Source organism: Condylura cristata, unplaced genomic scaffold, assembly GCF_000260355.1.
Source record: "Condylura cristata isolate star-nosed mole 26May11 unplaced genomic scaffold, ConCri1.0 scaffold00012, whole genome shotgun sequence".
Lineage (NCBI taxonomy): Eukaryota > Metazoa > Chordata > Mammalia > Eulipotyphla > Talpidae > Condylura > Condylura cristata.
The window spans coordinates 31,554,408-31,575,983 of NW_004567113.1; the positions used below are offsets into that span (position 1 = coordinate 31,554,408).

A 21,576-nucleotide genomic window follows, 5' to 3' on the forward strand; every position below is an offset into this window, starting at 1 on the left:
AAAAAAAAAAAAAACCTAGAAGGTAATGCTTTATATCCATGACTGACTACTATGATTTTGAAGCAAAACATTTGGGAAATCTTACAGAAATTTTGATGTATTGCTACTTCCATTGAAAAAACTGCTGTGTCTTGCCTGTGGTGGGCTGATAGCTACTCTGAATTACAATGAGATATGAGAATGTAGTAACTCAAGTTGAATTAGAAATTCAGTCTGTTGAATATCCTTCCCTTCACAGTCACTGACTCAATGTTAATGAAAATGTGTGTGTATTACTTATCTCAAGGTGTGAGATTAACTGCTGGGTAAATCAGTAAGACTTTTATGCACTGTGAAAGCAAGAATAAACCAGCTATTTAAAGCAACCCAGGCATTCCTTTCTCGGGATTCCCAAGTGGACCCTTCAGCTGAATCTGAGCCTTAAAAATAAAGCCACTTTCTATGCTTCTCTGTGTACACTGTGAATCTTGCCAAAGCCTTCTATGAGCTATCTGTGAATTCATCCTGGGAGAACACTGCACAGCGTCCTTGGCTTCCTCATCCAAATAAACTACTCTAAGGACACACTGTAATACTACTCAAGGTATGGAGAAGAGCTGCCAAAACCTATTTATCACTGCTGGCTTTGAACTGCACATCCATCTAAAATTAAACAAAGGTCAGCGGAAGAACTTTTCTCTCCTGCCTTGCAACAGTGTGTTACTACTGAATTGGTTTTCCTACTGTACAAAGTGCCATTTTTTCTTTAAAAATTGTGTTTATCAGGTAGTATTGGCTTAGGGTGCTGTGTATGATTTTGGGGTATATAGTCACGCTCTACATTACATGTTATCATGCCACACACACCACCAAAGCACCAGTAATCTTCCTCCGTAGTCCACTGGGCTGTCTCCCCACTTTGATGCCATCCACCTCCCTCCTGGCAGCCTTATTTCTGCAGTAAGATTTCAAACATTTCTTTTGGTTTGGTTTTTGTCTATCCTTTCCTTTGATTTTCTGTGTTCACATGAGTGAAATCATTCAGTATCTGTCATTCTCCTTCTGACTTATTTCATTTAGCATAACTCCCTCTAGTTCTATGTTGTCACAAACAGCAAGATTTTGTCTCTTTTTATAGCTGAATAGTATTCCATTGTGCATACTTCTCACATTTTCTTAATCCACTCACCCATCATTGAACACATATGTTATTTCCATGCTTGGCTATTGTCAGTAGTGCTGCAATGAACATAGGAGTGCTTATATACCTTTGCATTGGTGTTTTTGCATTCTAGTTTGAGGAATATTTAATCAAATGCAGAGATAGATGCTGAATGGATAACTCATCTGTTTAACCAAAATAACATATAGAATATAATCCCACTTTTTAAATTTTTGGTAATTACCTTTGAGTGGGAAGATTATTTTAATTTTTCTTTCTTTTATCATTATTTAACTCTTCAACTTCTGAAATAAAGTAAAGTTGTTTAAAATAAGTAGCATTGGCCCTCCCTGGTGGCGCAGCGAGTTAAAGCACTGCACTAAGAAACTAAGCCACTTCCGCATAAGTTCGATTCCCGCCTGCCCCGGAGGCAACCACATGGCGAGGCAGACCTCTCCTGGCCCGCCCACTGCTCCCCTCAGCAGTGTACTTCGTAGATCTGCCTGTTCTGCTTCCCGCTCTGTCTCTGGTGAATCCTCTCACCCTCCGCATCTCTGGCCTGTACCCCAGCTCTGTACGAATAAATAAATAAATCTTTAAAAAAATAAAATAAAATAAGTAGCATTACCCAAAAGTAGATGACTGGGTTAGAAAGATGTGGTACATATACATAATGGAATATTACTCAGCAATCAAAATAGATAAACACATGCCTTTTGTAGCAACATGGGTGGAGCTGGAAGGGATCGTGCTTAGTGAAATAAGCCAGAAAGAAAAGGAAAAATACCAGATGGCTTAGCAGGTGTATAAAGGACCAGAGGAGAAAATAATAATAATAATGAACAACTATATACCAGAGACATTTTATGGGGTGGAGTGGGGGATGGGATCAAAAATGGGGGACGGGGAATGCACTGGACTATGATGATGACACATGGGTGAATTGGTGGTGGGAAACCCACGGGGGTTACAACCGAGATGGAAAAAGGCACAAAATGATGTAAAAGTAAACTATTATTTATTAAAAAAAAAAAAGTAATTGGTATTGATCCTTATTTAAAATAGAATATTTTTACAATTAACATGAGAAAAAATGTGATAGACTTTAGGACATTTTATTTCTGGCAGTTAAGTTTATATTTAAAAAATATTTTAGGATCAGAGGGGCAGGAATTAATATTCTATACTTTTTACTCATTTTTCCTTTAAAATTTTTCTAAAAATAAAATCTATTAATTAACATATTCAAAGTCCCCTTTCACACACACTGGCCACATTTTAATTTCTCACCATCACAGGTTATGTTAGTAAGCACATTCATTAATGCCTGGATGTTAACAAGCCATAAGGCACTAGTGTGAGCAAGTTGAGTTCTGGCTATAGTCAGGGAAACTTTAAGGGCATTGTTAAGTGAGCTGAGAACTGTTAAAACTTGATATTGTAGATTTCTCCTGTGGCTTATACTTCCTGGCTTCTTGAACCTCAGATTCTATCAGCCTCTCCCTCTGCTAGTCATGGACTTAAGCAGATTAATTGCCCTCGGATCCTCATGAGTTGGTTATGACCCCTGTCTTCAGAGCCTTGTCAATAGTGATTTTGCTGTGAAATCAATTCAATGCACATACCACTTCTAAACATTTGCAAAGTGCCATTACATTTGGTCTTTGGGTTAAGATCCTGCTTCCAGATAGCCCTTACTAAACTGTAAGAGCTATGAATATGACTTGCAAAAAAGCAAATTGTGTGGTCCAGCATGAGTAAGCGAGTTTTAGATGAGTAGAGGAGTGAGAAGGCCAAGATATATAGGAGTTCTCAGGTCTAATCCTGTATAGCTTGGTCCAGTTCCCTGTAGTAGGAGGTTTCTGGGAGAAGGAAGCCTGTTGAAGATAGAAAGGAACCAAGTGAGACTGAGGAGGGGATACCACACTGTGCTTGACTTGGGGTAGAATGCTAGTCATTATTTTTACCAAACCATGAGTAGACCTTACCATGCAATGCTATTGCTTCCCTTCTCTTTCATCAGTCCCTCAACATCCATTCGAAACCCACTCGGTGCCCTGTCCTGTGCTTGCTTAGTGATGAGAACAGGCATCCACAACCTTTTTATTAAAGGAGGCCACAGTTTCATAGGAGAAAACTGACCAACAGCCACACATTTAAACATAAGTTGCAGCTGTGATAAATTCTGTGGAGGAGGGGTACACTTACTACAAGAGAAGATGAAGCTAGGAAGTCGGACAGGACATGTGGAAGAAGTAATACTTCAGCTGGGATTTGAAGACTGAGGAAGTGAAGTAGGCAAGGAGGGAGAAGGGTTTTCCAGACAGAAGGAACAGCAAGTGTTAAAACTCCCTATAATGTTGCTGTTTGGATGGGTGTTCTGTAACACTGAGACAAGCCTTCAGTTTTGCAGTCTTTCTCTCTCCAGTACCCCAACAGGTCTCTCCAGGAAAACAATTGTTCCGAACCTGTAATAGTCACTTTTTTGTTTTGTTTCTGCTGTGTTTTCACAGCTGCACTTTTTGGGTACAGAATTTGAACACATATAGTGTGATCACAGAGAAAAGAGCACACATACTGCTTGTCCTGATCTTGATTGCTAAAAAGCTGCTGTCACCCATTGGTTTTTTCCATCACTTTGATAACTAATATAAGCTCCAAAAGTTAGGTTCTCAAATTTGGATTGTCCTAATAACATGATTCTCACATACTTTTTAATTTTGCTTAACATTGCAACTTTGATTTTAGATACAAGCCAAATTAGATTGACTCTTGCCCACAGTTGTTTTCTTTGTAATTTTTTTGATAAGGTAAAGGGTTTTGTCAAGCACTGTTTTTAATGCCCTAATTTAGAGAACTTCAAAGACAATTAGTCCTGGTCAGAACAGTCATCTGTGATTATTTTCATGGTGAAATGGTAGTATTAAATCTCCTGATGCTAAGGGAATGATTTTACTTCAAAGCATAGTTCCAGAATATTCTGTCTGGTCTTGCCACAAGTTCATGTTCCCTAAAAGTTTTATTCTTGTAAGAACTTTTCGATGAATACAGTAGCGAGAAAATGGATGAAAACCATATGGTGTTTGATTCAAAGTTCTGTTGATCATTTTAAAACTCTAGTCAGCATATTTTTTCATTTATCCACTGTATAGAATTGTCCTGTGTACGTGTTAAAACTGTTAAAAAATGACAGATATAGTATCATAGCGAAGTGGCAACAGAAAGCAATATGTGTATTTAATTTTTTAAGTTAGAAAGAGACTAAACTTTTACTCTGCTATGATATGATAACAGAAACCAAATGGGAAAGAGAAAATTATTACGATAAACCTTTTTGGAGTAGAATGGTAATATTTATGACCTAAAAGATACTATGGCTATGATATATGATATACTATTATATTATTAAGATAAAAGCAGGTTGACAGTTAATGTCTTTAAATAGGACGTAAGTATAGCTTAACAAAAACAATAAAATTTATTAGTGAACCAGAATATGTATTATTGATGGCTTGCTAGGATCATTTCTCAGCAGGATTGCAGAGATTTTTTCATGCATTTCTGTAATCTTATATCTGACTTATTATTTGTATTGTGCATATTCTTACAGTAGAAGTATTCATTTTCTTTCCAGACTTCCTTTCATATGTAGTTTTTCTCCGTTATCTTTTCCTCCAGGTTACTTTCCTGATCTATACTCTTGAATTAATTACATACTGTATAAATATTCATTAATCAGAAGGGCCATGTTGAATTTATGGTAAAGTGATCTGTGGCCTCAGCTGTTGTTTGCATAATCATTCTATTCTGGTGTACATTGAATTCTGTGTATAATCATTCTATTCATATAATAATAATAATAATATATGCCTGTTGTTTCTAATAATAATTATTCTACTGAAATGATCTACAGAACATTTCCCAGCCTCTGCAGTCATGACTTGAGTTTTCTTCTGTCCTTTTTTCTTTTTCCTATTGTTTATATCCTTTTTTTGGTCTTCTATAACTGTTGGAAAAATGAATTGGTCTATTTCTAAAAGAAATAGGCTTATATACCTAACCTTCTAGAAACCTTCATTCTCCTAGAAAATTACAGATTGTCCAAAATAATGCATCAGTAATATTGTTAATTGTAAATTACACTTTGAACATTTCCTGGGTGCCAGGCACTAAGCTATTGATATGAATTATCTCATTGAACCCTCTGAAATAAATGCCTTTTTATGTGTTTTTCAGATGATGAAATTAAATTTTAGTATGTTAAGAAACTTAATAAGCAGTGAGGCTGAATTCACACTTTTTATTTTAAAGATATATTTATTTATTATACAGAACTGGGGTATCGGCTAGAGATGTGGAGGGTGAGAGGCTTCAACCGAGACAGAGTGGGGAGCAGAACAGGGAGATGGATGAAGTACACTGCCCAGAGGAACAGCGGGCGGTCAGAAGAGATCTGCCGTGCCATCCTCCCGGGCAGGCAGAGATCGAACTCATGCGGAAGTGGCTTAAGCTTCTTAGTGCAGTGCTTTAAGCCGCAGCGCCACCAGGGAAGGCCTAAATTCACACTTTGTAAGGCGGATATTTGAAGGCCAGTGTTTTTTTTGTTGTTGTTGTTGTTTTTGTTTTTTAATATAAACAAGCACATTTGTTTCCAATTCGTTATCTTCTGAGAGTGTGCAGACTAGTATTCACCCCAACTATTATGCGTCTTATTTTATATCAGAGACCTTCAGTGATATAGGACTTTCTTCAGGATTATGCTCAGAATTACCCAAAGTTGATGAGAAAAGTAAACCGTTGCTTTATCATTTTGAAAGTGAGGCTGGACAGGCTTCATTATATCCTCAAGTAAGAAATCCCTGCTCCTTTACTGATTCCACAAGGTGATTTGCATTAATAGGATATTGTTAGAAATTTCTTAACAATTGTTTCTTAATGCATTTAGTGTTTGATTTAAAAAAAAAAGGTAAGTTGGGAGCTGTTTCTACAAGAAGAAAGGCACACTTTATAAGCTAACTTCTTAAAGGGATGGGAGTATGAGATGACAGTTTGACACCAAATTTGCCACATATTTTAAAAATATCCAGTAACTGGTACCTTGAGCTTAGGTAAAATAAAATTTTGATAAGCATAGAATCTGTGCCAGGCATCATTTCCCAAGAACTGATTACATTTATCTGGGTAGTCCTAGAAGGTCAGTCTTATCAAGAAAGTCAAATTTTAGTGATTACAAAGTGACTTGGGATGAAGAGATGTATAATAAATTCATCAAGTGACAGTGTGTCTTATTTAAGTTATGCCGTGGTCTTTCAGTTTTTCCTCATTTAATGACAGCTGAGCAGTATTGTCTTAGAATCAGACAGGTCTGGGTTTAAATTCTGTTGCCAGGGTAAGACTTTGGACAAGTCCCTTCATCTCTTTGAACTTCGATTTCCTTATCTGTTAAAGGTGGTGATAGGATAAGCTTCCTTAGGGTCACTAAATGAATTTATGAAAGTGAAATCAGACCTTTGCCTTTCCTCCAATATTTACCTTTTTGTAAAATGGGAATTATTATTTTTAAATGTGTTATGTGATACTTCTTTTTTGTTTGACTCTTTTTACCTTTGGAGAGTTGTTACATTGGGAGACATACTGCGTACTGAATAATTGTTCTGGATTTTTAAAATTAGGCTTCCATATATAAATATTAATTTTACAGTTTATCTATTTAACATAAAACCTGTGAATAAAGTGTCACAAACCATTATTCCAAATATTATTTCCAGTACTAAAGATGAACTTGCTAAATTTATCCGTACATTGTTATTAATACATTGTGAAGCTTCTGTCATTAGATTCAGAGCTTTTTTATACATGTCTTAATATGAACACATATTTTTATAAATGAAACTTTCATTCTGTCACCTCAGTGTTAAAAGAACTCAGAAAATTGCAAACACATGGATAAAACAAGATCACTGCACATTTGTAATAGTGTTTTCATATCAATTGCGTAAGTTTTATGGGGTCATGTAATGATACCAATCTTGTTACTTAGGAGACTAAATACCCAGGAGGTACTCAAAAAGCAAGCTTTCTTGTGTGGTGGTGATCTCCTCTCATTTGATATGAAAATACTTTTTTTTCTGTGTGTTTTCAGTGAGTCATGATTTTATCCTGGCATTACATTGATATTATGCTGGGATAAAAGTTGTAATATTTATACAAATTTTTAAAAATGCAGGTCAGAAGAACTCCTGATTTCAATTATCAGAATACCATTTTCCTTACTCCTGAATACCCAACCATCTAGAAATAAAAATTTTGTTAATAGATAAGTATGTTATGACACTTTAAAATATATTTAATTCTTTGGTTCTGTACTAACTAGGATTTGAGTATGAGAAATGCAAAGGGAAGTCTCCAAATTAGCTGCAGTCTTCATAGAAAGAAGAAGCTAATGAAAGTGATGATAGATCTTCAGGAGAGACTGCCACTGCTACTATTTTTATTATGTTACATATTATGTTTTACATATAATTACAATCATAATGAATATTTTAAACCACCTAGGCAGATCTTCCTACTTCCCAAAGACTTGTACCACATCTGGATTCAGTGATGTCTCTCTTCTCCCACTGTTCAAAGATAGATTTGGGAAAATGTCTTATTGTTGGGCTTGTATCAGCTTGTCTACTGTATCATGTTTCCCTTTAAAGTGCTGGATAGAAGCCTGAGTACCACAATCAGATTTGCATAATGGAAATAAGGGGACATATTGCCTTTACGAGAATTTCTTGTGATGCACCTCCCCAGGGAAAAAATTCTTTAAAAACTACCATCTGATCTCCCTTCCCTGAAGCACTTTACACACTGGGTGTTATTTTCCAAATGACTAAATAACACAACTGCAGTAAGCAGAACTCTGCCCTAAAGGAATCCACAACTTAGAGGTAACAGAAGGCAGGCCCACGGACGCTCATCCACATCCCGTCACATTCTTAAGAGCTTTTTGATTTGTATTTCCCCTCTTCTCATTTGCCTCATCGTACCTTCTGTTCTAGCAAGTAGGAGAGGAAGATTCCTAAGATAGGAGTGGACCGGATTAGTCTTTGTGGTCCCCTGAGTGGCTTAGAGCACAGGCTCTGAAGACAGAGCTGCTGGCTCTAAATTCCAGCTCTCCCAGGAGTCAGGCCAGCCATACTTGAGTACTGTTGTGAGGATGCAATGGAAGAACAAGAGGGAAGCATTTAGGGCAGTACTGGCAGAGGATGAACCCACAGTTACTAAACTTTAGCTTCCAAAATAACAACATGTAAGAATTTAGTTTCAAAAAAAGCTTGCTATTTCTTAAGTTTTAGCATATTTTAAAGTAGAGAAATGTCAAAACAGGTTTATAGAAGTTATAGAAATGTTTTAAATATTTTTATTTCTATTATCATTTCTATTGTCTGCTATTCATAGCAAAATACTTGACAAATACTGTTAGGCAAAAATATAAAGCAGTGTAGTTTTGTAACTCATGAAATAATTGCAGGATAAGTTTGGGATTCACAATTCATCTAGGTGCTGTGATCCAGTAAAGCAGTAGTTCCTGAAATTCATGGTCTGCAAGACCTCTTTTGACTCTTACAAATAATTGAGAAATTTCTAAAACCTTGTTTATATAAGTTGTATCTATTACTGTTTATCATGGAAATTAAACCTGATAATACATGTTACATGTTAACATAGTAACAAATGATAACACTTTAACATGTCTTTATAGAAGTAACCGTATTTTCCAAAACAAAAGTATGTATTTTTAACCGTCTATTCTTCATCCAATAAGCAGGGCACACTGCTTTAAGTGTATGGGGAATAAAACCTTTTTCAAGACCTCATTGTGCCTATTTGTAATCAAATGAGCAAATTGGGTAAAATGAGCCCAAGCACCCTTTCAGTGTGAGAGTCTACTTTTCCCACCTAAACTAGAGAGGTTATCATGAAAAAAGGAGAAGGAAAAATTTGCTTTAACTTAGTTAATATAGGTCTTGGGATTTCTTTGTGCATAAAATTTCAGATTGCAAAATTTCAAGGAGCAATAAGTTCATTTTGAGAATTACTAAATCATCTTAGTCAACATCCTGCCATATCAAGGAAGCTCTAATTGAACCATATGGCACTGTATTATATTTAAAACTTGGTTGTATGGAAGAAGGGACTTGTAGATTATACCTTGCCAGCCACAGTCAGGTAAAGGGAGACAAGAGATTTTGCCTAAAGGCAATTGCAAAATGGAGATTAATAAACTGAGCAATGCTTGGCTTTTGTTTAAAAGTGTTCAGTGATCAGACTCTACAATCAGACACAACCAGGATGTAACTAGGATTTATAGTCACCATCCTAATCCACAATCAGACACAACAGGGATTCGTAACCAAGCTCTGCCAGTTGGTACTTACAAGGCCTGGGGAAGAAACCCTGTGAGTTAAATTGCTTTAGTACAACCTTTCAACTGCTTCTGCCACTTGTCTCCACTCTCTGACTTGTTCTACAGAGATCCCTGCTACCCCAGCATGAGTGTTTCTGAAGTGCGTGACACCAGATGACATACTTTCAAAGGTTTTCTCACCATACGCTTTCTTTTCCAAAAGTTTCATTTCATCTTGCATCAAGTTCATCCCGTTTCGTTTTCTTGTCGTGTGGTTAATACCATTGTCTAATACTGCTTTACTGTCAGTGTGGCAAGCTTGGTAACTAGCAGATATGAACTTATATATCTAACCTTCCACATTTACTCTAATTTCTCACCATTGTTTCTTAAAGGATTGATAGAGGATTCAAAAGATCCAGTTATAGGCCACATGTTGGGGACAACCTTGCTTTCCTTTTTGAACTTGACTGCAAATTTCAATTGCCTGAGGAGTTTTCAATCTGTGTGTGCCTGCTTCCACTTCCAGAGATTGTAATTTCATTGTCTGCGGTGTGGCCTGTTTAAGCTTTCCAGGTGGCTCTAATATGGAGCCAATCAACTACCATGGAGACTTTGGTCCTGACATTCTGCATGTATTTAAAACCAACATTTTCCCTGGGATATTATGTGTATTTAACTGAGGACATTGTCAACTACTTCACTGGTTGTCATGTATATTAAAAGCATATTTTTGTTTTACCAAATAAGACATTAATTCAGATCTTTTCTTAAAATAAGTGAAACTCCTGCTCTTCCCCCAGTTATATGAAAGCACACAGATAGTATATTACTTACCATTGAAATAAGACTTGTTTCAGCAATCTATTTAACAGCATGGGATACTAAAATTACCATCTCTAACTATTGCTCTTTATAGTGGATGTTAAAGTAGTTGTATTTGTTAGTGCTGTGCTTTAACCCGCTGCGCCACCAGGGAGGCCAGTAGTTGTATTTGTAATTAAATAAGTTGATAGTAAATTCAGTTGCCTGTTGAGCGATCAGCTTTTATCTGATATTGCCATTTACACTGGAAAATTAGGTGCTGAGGATGAGGGGGAGGCTCCCTCTGTGGAATTCCTGTGATGTCTTCTACTGAGGCACTCAGTGCCTCCTCACCCTGGAAGCTGTCTCTGCCACTTGAAGTGAGTTCACACCATGCTAGTCTCTATATTGCCCATTAGCAGTTCAACGCTAGTATGGATAACTTTGCTTTTTGACTGCTCACACAGCACAAGGTGTTGTTGATTTTATTTTTATGTTTAACCACTTTTGAAAAACTAGCAAGAGACCTTTAGTTACCAGTGAGCCTCACATGGCATATTTGCTTTATTGATATTTTTAATCAATAAAAATATTAGTTTTCATGCTTTTCCTAATATCATCCTTTGTCCACATCCCATTATTTCTGTTCCTTCTCCATTGTTTGGTCTCGTCATTCAGTCCCCCAGTTTGTCTTGCCCTTCCATTACCGCGGATTTCCAAAACTGAAGGAAGTGGAAGAGTGTACAGAAACAAACTATTTGTGGCTAGAGGTGATTCTTTTGAGAAGCTGAACATGTCGGAGAATGTTAGATGTAAGTCTTTTTGTTGTGGATAAAACAGAATCAGCAAGTTCCTGATCTACAAATCTACAATTTTTCTTTTTCTTAAGTTCAACACCTGTCATTTCTTTGAGGATCAAACCACACATCACATGTTAACATTTCTGTGACATTGATAGGGCCCATTGCTAAACTGTGGCTGAGACAGAATGATTGGGATTTGCTCTAAGAATGGACATCCCCAGGGCCCTCACCTGAGGTCATAAAATTGATTTAGTCGAGGTCCACTGGCTGTATTTTAATGTAGCTTAGCTGTAAAAACACAAGGCCCCATTGAGCAGTACAGGCAGAGCCTTGTTATTTTTGTAGGCCTGTCAGTGTAAAAAATGTGTCTGTTTGCCTTCCCCTCTGACCTGAGAAAAAACGTTTTAGCTATATTACAGAGTAGCAGGACACCCTGAAAATGTTGATTTTGGAAGGTACCTCGATGGGCAACATATAAAAAATTTGGCAACATAATTTGGTAGAGGTGCCAGGGACACCCGTATTCATTCGGGGGCACTTTACTACCTTTCCTTTTTCAGTTAAGTGCCGGGACTGGGAGTGAACCACATGAAGAGTCTCGAAGAGGCTGGTGGTTCTGCTGATGGTGGTCTGCTGTGGCCAGCGGTCATTTTCACTGCAATTGGGAGAGAGGCCAAACAAATGGGCACACGCTCCAACCCCTAGAACCCTAAGAACCACATGAAATATACTGTGTTCAAGGTTTGCCCAAAATAACCAGATGGCACTGGCTTGCCAGGGCATTGAATATGTGTGTTGCGGTTTGTTGTAGGACTGTGTGTCTGTCTTAAGATTCTGATGAGTGGTGAGTGCTGGTGTTTTCTTTTCTTTCTCCCCGCACCGCCCCCCCCCCCACCTTTTTGCATGTGCACAGCAGTCGCCATTTCTTGAGATCTGTCATCCTGCGGGTTCCTTCAGGGTGGTTCTGTTTTAGCCTAGTAGGTACTGGGATGAATACCTTGCAGGAAATTGCCTCCCAGCTTCATGTGTGGTTTTGCAGCAGGCCTATTTTTAGGTGACTTTCCTTAGCTCTGGGGCTCCCAGGCATTCTTTCTTCAGGTTAGCTCTCCAGCTGTTCACGTTTAAATGTGGCAAGTAGACGCCAGGGAGAGAGACTATGTCACATTCTGTCCCTCACCCTTCATGATGTGGGCTTCTGAGATGCTTTCTGGGAGAGTCTTTGATCACTGTCCTGCTGCCTCAGATACTGGAGCTTACAGGCCCGGTTGGATTGTGAACTCTGCCACAGCCTGCCCATGGGACCTCCAGCAAGCCACTTACCTCCTTGGAGTACCAGTTTCCTAATGTGGAAAATGGAGGTGAATAGGTGGCTTTTAAGGGGTTGCTTTGAACATTAAATCAGATAGTGAATGAAAATTGCCTAGAAGATCGTAAGGATTCAATAAATGTTAGATACTGCATTGGCTATTTGTCTACAATTAATCTGAATATCCTCATTTAACTCCTCCAGACAGCCAGAGATAAACCCCTAAATCATTGTCATTGTTGCTTCTCCCCCTTCATCTGTTAAATTTAACATTTTAAGTTTGATTTTTTGAGAGAAAAGATCTCATTGTTGATGACTAAGCTCATTATTTAAATTCTCTTTATATTCTAAATGTCTTTGGTTTCTTTAAACTAGCATTAGTTAAAATGTTCTCTTGTTTTTTGCTACATATTATGTCTTATTGTATATATTTAAAGTCAGGTTCAACAAATATTTATTAAATATCTTCTGTGTGATAGGTTTACCACCCCTAGGAGCTACAGATATGGTTCTGATTACTACATGAAGGTCCTCAAGGAGCCTTAACTTTAGTGGAAGAAATAGATTTGTAAAATGTTAGCTAAAATTAAAATGATAATTGTCATAAGTTATAAGAGCCATGAAAAGGGTACAGTGCAGCCAAGGAGAAGGTGCTCCAGATTCAGGTTCCAGGGGAGCCAGAGCGTCTTGGGGGCCAGGAGCACAGTGGAATTGTCTCCTGAGGAGCAGGAGGGTTGGTAGACAGCAGGCTGATTCCTTCCTATGCATTTTCGGTGTGGCTTCTTCCTGGTGGGTCTGTTCTTCCTTCACAGTTGCCCAGGACTGTTTATAAATCTGGCAGTCTCCAATGGAAAGACTGTCATTTTCAGTTCTAGACATAATATATTATCTGTATTATTGAAGTAGAATAATCTCATCTAATTCTAAATTCTTTGTCACCTTGATATATTCCTCATGGCCTCTGCTGTTTGTCTTGATTCTGATAATCACCTCGGCTGCTGTGCTTAGCCAAACTCTTGCTGGCAAGCTTTGCTGCTACTTAATCTGGCACTGGTAGAAGCAGTGACATAACTGTCTGTCTGCCATTTTGAAAATGTCTAATCAGCACCTCACTTATCTAGCATTACTGGGGCATAAACTATTCTCCCTAGATCTTGTTTCTTTTAAGTACCCAGAGGTATTTTGAAGACTTTATTTTCTGATTTCAAAAGTGTACATAGCAATAATACCTAAAATTATTATTATCGTTATTATTGTTGTTATAATTATTAAAAAATTCCTACCTCCCTTATACAGTGATATTTACATTGCAGAGGACTTGCTCTCGACCTCTGCTTACTCTGTCCTGTGGGAACAAAGTGTGGGGCTTGGAGTGCACTTGGCCAGGTAGATGCACTACCTACCTCGAACCTGACTCCTGTGCAAGAGCCTGCACAAGTTACTTAACCTCTGCAGGCCTTTGGGCCATGGGGAGGATTAAATAAGGTACTGCAGGATGTGAAAATGGTATGCACTACGCAAGTGATTTTTGGAACTGCCATCACTATTACTGCCAATAATCAACACCTAGGTCACTGTGCTTTCTCCTCCTCACCTACTTACATTAAGATGATGAGCATGTCAGACTGAGGAGATGTCTCATTTTTATGTGTTTGTTGGAATTTTATTATTATTTTCTCTCTGAGGTAACCGTTGGTTTGCCACACTATATGTGATTTATGGGAATAAGTTCATACCCCTCCCCCCGATGTATGTTACCACACCACTCCCCCTATCAGGGCCATGGGCTCCCTAACTGCATGTGTTCCCACCTCCATCCTTCCTACCCCTCTGAGCCTTAATTCCCCCAAAGAATAGGAGATTTCTTATGGCAATGTTGGGCAGAGTTCATAGCCTCTGTTACAGATGTGCTTTTGCCCTCATGGGTAAATTTCAGACTCACAGTGGTTGAAATGTGTTTCTAGCAATGAAGTCCCTTTCCATATGGGCAAAAACATGTGAAATCTGCTGAGTTAAACTGAACCATGTTGAGAGTAGGTATGGGACTGGTCTCATTCTTTGGAACATGTTTTTTCATTCCCACTCAACTGCTCATCTGTAAGATAAAGGTTCCCAATATTAATGTTATGATGGTTTCATTTATTTATTTTTTTAAGGGTTAAAACAATCCCATAAAGGTTATAGTGAGAGCAAGCCAGGAGGTTTTAATTAGAGTAATTTCAGAAACCATTGGGTCTTCTGTTCCGGGGGGATGTCTGGGCCACAGTCAGTGGTGACCAGCCAGTGCGCACCGTCCTGAATGCTGCCCTTGAGCGTAGGCGGTCTGTCTGGTAGAGGACTGGCCCGTTTTCAGATTAAACACCTCTGTAAAATAGTATTGGTTTGGATTTAGGGGATTAGTCATTTGAGATGCTCATTTCAGGGGAGGTTTCAACTTCATTTCTCTAAGCAAACAAAATAGCAAAACATTCCATGGGACTTGTGGGAAGAAATAAATGTTTTTAATGCATTTTTTTGGATATTAATAACCTAAGTAGAACCACAAAGCCTAGACATGGGTGAAATTTTTAAGTCATTCTGAATTATAACATTGTGTGAAGGTGTTAACATGTCAATGCCATTGTAGGAGTATGTGGGTATGTACATCTGTGTGATTGTATGATCATTGGTGTGTGTGTGTGGGTGTGTGAATGTCCACAAGCAAAGAGTGTGTAGGGAACAGATAATTAAAGGGTCAAGAGGAAACATAATCTAGACAAAACGTGCTTGGAAGAGAATTGTGTTTTTACTCCTTTGAGATGAACAGAGAAGTCAGTAACAATTGTTCATATTGATGTGCATTACAATGCAAAAATCACTAGATGATAATCTCCTTGGGTGCAAGAAATTTGTCTATGCTCCTCAGTTCCTAGAACAATTCTGAAATATAGTAGGTGTTCAATAAGTATTTGTTGAATATGAAAAATGAAAAGAAGAAACAACTGGGGAAAACAATCTTTTCCATGCATAGGGAGATTAGAAAAACATGCCTATTCTATAATTCATTGAATACTAATAACTAAGCCACACTATAAAACAAATATGTACTCCAGTACCATGTGTGTAGTCAAAGCAACAATATTAGTAAAATCTAGTACAAAGAAGATAAATAAATGCCATAGGTGTGTCTGAATGATCTAGGTGACCAAGCATTGGTGCAACTCTCCTCTCTGTTGTAATGCACTGGGGCCCCACGTTTTGCCAGGACTGACTTGGCTGTCCTTTTGTCTACTGAGTACAGATGGCAGACTTCTTAGTTGGATTTTCTATTGCCATGGCCTTATTTATTTTAAAAGGATAGTCTTGTCATAGGTGGACTATGAATTAGCATAGCTTTCTCTAAACCCAGGGTAGCACATTTTCTTTTGCAGGGAATGTTGCTAGGAGTTGGAGTGGGCAGGTAGATGGATATAACTTATGTGCTGTCAATAAAACAAGAACACAGCAAGAGATATTCTTCCCTACTAATAGACTCAGTACATAGAGATCCATTATATAGAAATACTCTTGCCTGTATAAAGACTCAGAGATGGGGACAGGATTGTTGTGATGTGAGAGATTCCAACCCAGACTGCTTCAGAGTCACTGAGTGCACTTTATAAAATTAACAAGACAGAAGGAGAAGGAGGAAGTAGAGAAAGAAAGAGGAGTGGAAATGAAATATAAGATCTAATAAATCGCAATTTATGTGGTCATTTTGAACAGCTTTTCTACTAAGTCCAGACAACGGTGTACACGAGAACAAATAGTGAAAGCCCGAATCTGAATTATGAGTTAAAATTCATAAGGGCCTCTGTGTCTTGCTAAGCAGAATAGATGTTATTCTTTAGGTAATGGGGAGTCATAGAAGTTGAAGGCCTTGGTGACTATATTTGCGTTTTGAAAAAATTAGTGGGGAGCCAAACTGGGAACCAGGGCCCTTGTTAAGACACTACCACAGTACATGGCAGTGGTGCACGAACTGTTGTGATGAGTAGTAGGTGATAGCTTCCAAGAGATGCTTAAGGGGGACAGTCAATAGAATCGGTGTGAATTGTGCAAGGTTTCTGAATTGGGCAGCTAGGTGGCATTATTTTTGAAGACTGGAAGACTATGTTAAAGAAACATGGGAAGGACATCGTGGTTCATCGTAGGGTAAGCTGCATTGGAGGACTGTGGCATAATTACATTATCTCCAGATTATTCCTGCTTTTACTCCCCTGTAATCTTTTCTTATCAAGTAGCCAAAATTCTCCATTAAAAACATTATTCAGGGGCCCTCCCTGGTGGTGCAGTGGGTTAAAGCGCAGCACTAAGAAGCTACAGCCACTGCAGCATGAGTTCAATCCCTGCCCTGGAGGTGACCCACATGGCGCGGCAGACCTCTCCTGACCCACCCGCTGCTCCCCTCAGCAGTGTGCTTTGTCAGTCTGCCTGTCCTGTTCCCTGCTCTGTCTCCGGTGAATCCTCTCACCCCCTGCACCTCTGGCCTATACCCCAGTTCTGTGTGCACAAATAAATAAATCTTAAAAAAAAAGAGAGAATGTGTTATTGTGATTTAAAAAAAAAAAAAAAAAACAAAAACCATTATTCAGACCATTGTTATTCCTCTGTTTAAAAAATCATTCAGGGGCCCTCCCTGGTGGCGCAGCGGGTTAAAGCACAGCACTGAAAATCTAAAGCCGCTTCCGCATGAGTTCGATTCCCGCCTGCCCCGGAAGTGACCACATGGCCTGGCAGACCTCTCCTGACCCGCCCGCTGCTCCCCTCAGCAGTGTACTTCGTCGATCTGCCTGTTCTGTTCCCCACTCTGTCTCTGGTGAAGCCGCTCACGGCTCCTGAACCTCTGGCCTATACCCCAGTTCTGTATGCACAAATAAATAAATCTTAAAAAAAAAAAAAATCATTCAGTAGCTTCTTATTTCACTCAGCACATCTGAAAGCCCCCTAGAAACCCACAAGTCTGACTTGTGTTCTTTCAGATCTCACCTCTGATAAGATTATTCTTATCTTACTCACTCCACTGCCTCCTAAGATCCTGGATTGCTCCTGTCTCAGCAGTCTCAGAACTTGTGCTTATCGCTGCCTTAGGTAATAGAAGTGGTCACTGTTGACAGCTGTTGTCCTGAACTGTTCAAGAGCCAGGACCTTAGTTAAGGGAAAGAACATCACCATTTGGGGACATTTACTGTTTTGAAAGAATATTTTTAAAAGAAGTCAATTGTTTTAAATGTAAATAATGCAGAAGTGCACAATGTTACTTTTTTTTTTTTTTTAAAGATTTATTTATTTGTGCATACAGAACTGGGTACTGGCCAGAGGCTCAGGGGCGGCGAGAGGCTTCACCAGAGACAGAGTGGGGAGCAGAACAGGCAGATCGACGAAGCACACTGGGGAGCAGTGGGCGGGTCAGGAGAGGTCTGCTGCTCCATGTGGTCACCTCCGGGGCAGGCGGGAATCGAACTCATGCGGAAGTGGCTTTAGCTTCTCAGTGCTGTGCTTCAGGGAGGGCCCTACAATGTTACATTATCCGATTGTATTTTAACAGTTTTCCTAAGCCATATATTCTTATATATTTTGCATATGCAAAAGTAGAACAATATAAAAAGTAATATCATAGTAAAATCATGTTATTTTGCAAGTTGTTTTCTTTACTCATTAACATACTACCTCTAGCTCACTTTAACATCTTTCTTCTTCTCTAATCCCTGTGTTTTATTGTATTTATCTAGAAATTTTCTCCCTGATTATTGTTTTTCCCTTTTATATTTAATCAATTTAATTAACCTTTATTTACAAATGCATGAAACCTCACAGCAACATGTCAACAATTATTTAGAGATAAGCATGACTGGTTTCATTTCTGAATACTTTCTTATATGTCAAGTCTCCCTAATTCATGTATATTTGGACTTGACAGTCATCTAAGATCTCCAGCTTAATCAAATGCTTTAATTTTGCTGCCATCTGTCTCTGGCCTCTTTTTTGGCTTGAAGCCATCGCTTTTACTTCCCTGGTCCCCAGTGTGGGCTTCAGCTGATTGCCTGCAGTGCCTTTCCTGGCTCTGTGGAATGTGCTGCTGCTTTCAGCATTTTGAAGCAGAGCTTGACAGAGGTGTTTTCATGACCTCTTCCCTGCTTTTTTAACAGCTTAAATTATAAAATAGTTTAGTTGTGGTTGATAGCTAAACCCACGGCCATCGTAGGCAGAGTGAGGTGGTGTTTTACTTTTAGAAATAGTGCCGATAGCCACATAATTGTGTCAACTTGTACAATACAGATGCTTTCTACTTATGATGCCCCCTCCAAAAAAAATAACCACAATAATCCCTAATGCTTCATGTTATAAAGATTTAGCCAAAGCTTACTCCAAGACAAACCAGAAATAAATAGCATTTGGATGGCCCTGAAGTAGTCCTAAGTCTGTAAGAAAGGTGCTCAACTCTGATTCTCTGTTGAGTTGCTATCTGTTAAGTGATCTTTTGAATCATGGAAACCTGACATGTGCATAGGTGGAGGGAATTAAGATAAGATGGTAGTATTTGACTATTGATAAAATAATTGATTTGGAAACAAACAAAGAGGAAACTAGTTTAATAAATGGGTTCTTCCACCGCCCAAGAATGCTTGTCTTGTGCTAGAACTTTTCCACGTATATTTTTTTCCTGCACCCAACATTTTATTTATTTATTGTGATAATTAAATCCTGTCCTAAAGTCCTTATTTCCAGGAAATCTGGTTTTTTTCTATTAGATAGATAGTCCCGGACTTACAATGGCTTGTATTATGAGTTTTTGCCTTTAGAGTGCTGTAAAAGCCAAACATACTGAAACATACAATTTCAGTAGAAACTGTACTCTGAAGTTTGAATTTTTCCTTGGTGGTATGTGACTGTCTTGTGATGCTGGGCAGTGTCAGACAGTGAAGCACAGCTCCCAGGCAATCACCTGATTATAAGCTAGACAAGCAGCTCTCTACAGGTTGTTTATCACTTTTATTACAGTATTCTATAGATTACATTCAACATGTTATTATAAATAGATTTAGTCCAATTAAATAGGTTTTGTGTAAAGTGGCTTTGCCCAACTGTAGGCTAATGTAAGTGATCTGAGAATTTATATGGTAGGAGCACCAAGATAGGATGTTCAGTATATTAGGTGTAGTCCCATTGTAAGTGAAAAGGTCTATGCATGCTTCTTTTGTTTTTGTTTAGGTTGAAAAAGATAAAGTACATAATGTATTGAACAACTTGAAAATTTTAATTAGATAAGAGTACATAAGGTTAATAATATGTCAATGCGGTATTTCTAGTTTCTTTCTTTCTTTTTTTTAAAGATTTATTTATTTGTAACTGGGGTACAGACCAAAGGTTCAGTGGCGGCGAGAGAACCCACCAGAGACAGAGTGGGGAGCAGAGCAAGCAGATGGACGAAGTATACTGATGAGGGGAGCAGCGGGCGGGCCAGGAGAGGTCTGCCATGCCATGTGGACCACCTCTGGGGCCGGCGGGGATCGAACTTATGCAGAAGTGGCCCCAGCCTTTCAGTGCTGTGCTCCAACCCGCTGCGCCACCAGGGAAGGCCTCTAGTTTCTTTTTACTGCATTTTTTCTAGTGCAAGTCCACTATTTGAGGTCAGTCTATCTTTTTGTGAACATGCAAGCCCTTTTTTTCCTCAAAATGTGAGAATTTTTTTTATACAATATGGCTTTTTTGTTTTTCTCAAAAAATGAGATTTTTTTGAAAACTTCATTAAGCATAAACACTTTCAGAGATAGTTCATACTCAACTGATAAACAGTTTGAACAGTTATCTGCTTTTCATGTTTGTTTAATTATGGATGAGATGTCTTATTTATTTAAGATTTATTTATTTATACATACAGAACTGGGGTCAGGAGCAGGGGGTGAGAGGATTCACCAGAAGCAGAGGCAGAACAGGCAGATCAATGAAGTACATTGCTGAGGGGACCAGCGGGTGAGACAGGAGAGGTCTGCCAGGCCATGTGGGTCGCCTCCCTGTCCAGAATCAAACTCATGCTGCAGTGGCTGTGATAGCTTCATAGTGCTTTGCTTTAACCCACTGCATCACCAAGGAGGGCCTGAGATGTGTGTGCTAGCCAGCCTTCAGGAGGGCACCCAATAATTCTCACACCCTGCTGTTCGTACCCTCCCACACCGGAAAGGGCAGACCTGTGTAACTAGTGGGATATTGGAGACATGACAAGTCTGATTTCCAAGGCTAGTTAATAAAAGTTACTGCAGGTTTTGCTTTATCCTCCCTTGGGTCGCTTCCTCCTGAGGAAGCCGCCTGTGAGGACTCTTTGACATGAGCAGGTCTACAAAGGAAGGGCTGGTGGTGGGGAACTGCCGGCGCCTCCTGCCTCTCGGCACCAGCTTGTCGGCAGCAAGCTGAATGTGCTCTGTTGGTTGCAGTCTGTGGAGCCAGAACCCCTCAATTAAACGCTCCTGGGTTCCTAAGATAATATGTAATGTTTTTTAAGCCTCTAAGTTTTGTGGTAATTTATTACTTAGGAGCTGATCATTGATAAAGACAGCATCACAATCCTGACACAGGAAGTTGGGATAGGGAAATGTGACAACCTGTTTTAGTCCCAGGCGTTCTTGGGGGTTCTGTTATTAATGGTTTCATATTCCTTTTCTAAAAACTGAATAAAAGTAACATGATTTATCCATTGTTTTAGAGATTCCTATAGTTCCTGGTAATTCTTGTATCTGTTGCACCTAACAGAATACAAAATCAGCTAAGTAGCATGAATTTCTTCTTATGGTTTCTACTTTTTTGTTGCTTCAAGCAGTGGTTTTGCTTTGGTTTCACAGAGGGAAGTACTGAACTTGCTGTTATTGAATTTTAGTATTTTATGGAAACTTTGATATCATCTAGCCTGGTGATATTCTAATACTTAAAGAAGAGGAATATTTTTTTATCCACTTGAATTTTGCATGGAATCTAAGTATCTGAAACAGAATATATCAGTGTTTTATTAGTATAAATATTTTTTATTATTTAAAGTTATAAGTTAAAATATATAAATATTTCACAAGTATAATCATACTTATGTTATAGGGCAACCCAATGTGAACTGGGTTGC

At 38.6% G+C, this 21,576-nt stretch overlaps 1 protein-coding gene across 1 annotated transcript in view; it reads left to right on the forward strand.

Moving 5' to 3' along the window:
- SCFD2 (sec1 family domain containing 2) overlaps window positions 1–21,576 on the forward strand; it is a 293,766-nt gene that overhangs the window by 127,619 nt on the left and 144,571 nt on the right. The window lies entirely within an intron of this gene.